We start from the raw sequence: 2,337 nt of genomic DNA on the forward strand, positions 1-2,337 counted from the left end.
GTTTAAAAAAAAAATTCGTCCGTTGCATTATTATCCAAAGTGTCCATCACCATTTGCTATCCCCAAGGAGAAGAAAAAAAGAAAGAGAAAGAAAACTCACCGTGAGACTACAAAAAATCGCCTAAAAAGTGTTGTCCTAAACGAGAAATGTACAAAGAATTTGAAGCAATATATATATGATTCTCTTTTTTATTATTTTTTTTTCCTATCTCCTAATCCTCAATGGTCTGAATCTCTCACACCATAATCCGATTAGTAACGACACTAAATCTGTAATGTTAGCGTCACCGATATATAGCAGGTGGGGGAATGATTCGTTTACAGTAAATTTAGGTTCGGTTATTTTAGGTTTTGAAAACTCATAATCAAAAGGTTATTTGATTTTAATCGGTTCGATCCGATCCGATTATATCTAATTAAAATTATAGCCAAAATAAAAACCAAAAAAAAAATAGATTCAGTCATATTAATAAATGAAATAAATATTGGAACATTTTGAAGAAAAAATGATAAAGTGTTAATTTTTCTAATTACATATAGTTATATCAAGATATGGTTAATTTAAATTCAGTTTATTCGGTTACGATTTATTCGGATTCTATTATTTCAAATTTCAAAAATTTGTGACCAAACGATTATTTAATTTCAATCGATTAAATTCGGTTTTCAAATAACTGAACCGTTTGCCCATCTCTAGTCAGGGATAAGGAGGATAGAGAAGTATTTTTTTTTTTTAATCTCGGAAGTTGCTCTCTGAGTCTAAGTTTGTCACCAAAAATCATTTGCATCTACGGAGACCTTTATGATAAAAATAAGTATCACCATGAGAATATGCAAAGACCTCATGATCAAGTGAATACATGATACATGTATATTCTAGTAAATTTGGAATATGCATAGTCTCTCTTTAGACAAAAAAAAAAGTTCAGAGTTTCACCTAAAAAAATTACTCCACTTACCACAATTAGGGGTGGGCGAACGGTCGGTTACGGGTTAATCGGTTACGGTTATTTCGGTGGGTTATTAAAACTCACAACCAAACGGTTAATTAATTTTATTCGGTTCGCTTCGGTTCGGTTTCCGTTCGGTTCGGCTCGGTTTTGTCTATTTAAAACTATAACCAAATAAAGATTTGGTTCGGTTCGGTTTCGGTTCAGTTATAATATTTAAAAAATCAATTCATTTATAATTAAAAATATTCAAATAAAATATTATATAAAATATTATCATAATTATTTTAACATATAAAATAATAATATCTAAATTTATATTTTGATATAAAACTATTAAATAAATAAAGATATTTTTTTCTAATGTTTATATCACACAAACTTTAAAAACAATGATAAAATACATTTAAAATATAATAAAACAATGATTAAATCAAGAATATAAACATTCGTATATGTATATAAATATAAAGTAGATGCTTGATCTAAGTGTGGTTTAAAAATCCCTTTTATGTAATGCTAAGCTTGTACCTTCCATTACTAGAGCACTTGTTAAGGCATCGATCGTCTGTATCACGGGTCATGCCAAAGTTGAGCGTGCCGGATTATCTTTGTGAGGCAAGGTGGGAAATCGTAGTTCCGACAGCTTGAATATGATTTAACTTAGATCTAGAAGCTTTACGAGTGTGCCATTCGAATTATGAACAATCGTTGCACATAAACCGAATAGATCTAGAAGCTTTACGAGTAAAGCACTTGTCAAGGCCTCGATCGTACGTGTCATGGGCCATGCCAAAGCTGGGTGTGTCGTATTATCTTGGTGAGGCAATATAGCTCGTTTTTGCTCGTTTTTGCATCTATGTAGGGTTATTTTTATAGGATTATTTTTCTGTATGGGAATATAGCTCGTTTTTGCATCTATGTTGTCATTGTTTGATGATGGACTAGCTGGTAGTAAATCATAGATATGTAGACACTGATTGATGATGGGCTAGCTGGTAGTTGATCATTAATAGAATCTGCATTTGTTTTGTATGTTCTGTTTGTCTTTTTTGTAGGACATGGCGTCAACCGGTAGCGTACTGAGTTTGACAATGCGATCTATCCTTGAGAAGGATAAGCTGACCGGGACGAACTTCTTAGACTGGTATCGGAACTTGAGAATTGTTCTCAAGCACGATAAGAAGTCTTACGTCCTGGAAGGGGCTCTACCACCAGAGCCTGCAGCCAATGCCACGAGGGCCGTCAAGGATGCTTGGTTGAAGCATCAGACTGACGACATCGAGATCTCATGTCTCATGTTGGGAAGCATGGCCCCAAATCTGCAGAGGCAGATTGAGGAGAAGAGCGTGTTTGATATGATCGAACAGCTCAAAACCATGTTTCA

Source organism: Tarenaya hassleriana, unplaced genomic scaffold, assembly GCF_000463585.1.
Source record: "Tarenaya hassleriana unplaced genomic scaffold, ASM46358v1 Cleome38, whole genome shotgun sequence".
NCBI classification, from domain to species: Eukaryota; Viridiplantae; Streptophyta; class Magnoliopsida; order Brassicales; family Cleomaceae; genus Tarenaya; species Tarenaya hassleriana.